This window comes from Pavona decussata, unplaced genomic scaffold (assembly GCF_977016875.1).
Source record: "Pavona decussata unplaced genomic scaffold, jaPavDecu1.1 SCAFFOLD_324, whole genome shotgun sequence".
NCBI classification, from domain to species: Eukaryota; Metazoa; Cnidaria; class Anthozoa; order Scleractinia; family Agariciidae; genus Pavona; species Pavona decussata.
In genome coordinates this window covers 417,187-417,500 of record NW_028145713.1, presented here as the reverse complement: position 1 = coordinate 417,500, position 314 = coordinate 417,187, and positions in this window count along the sequence as shown.

Sequence of the window (314 nt, the reverse complement as noted above, 5' to 3'; positions counted from 1 at the left end):
TTAACAAACGCGTTCGAATTTCCCGTTGCTCCAGCATCGGAAAATTCCGATTGGTCCATAAGCAATACCTGCTGTCAAACAAGTTTGATATGTAATTAACCTCTTCACACGTTTGATGTCAACACTTCAGATCACCGGGAAAATGGCTTCAGTCGTGAAAGAGAGTAGCAGGGATGTCTTCGTAAATTTAAGCGATCAAGTCGGTGGCTTAGTTCTCAAAGAGGAACAGAAGCTAGCAGTAGAAGCGCTCTTGTCAGGAAAAGATGTAATGGCCGTTCTTCCCACTGGTTTCGGGAAATACATTATATATCAAA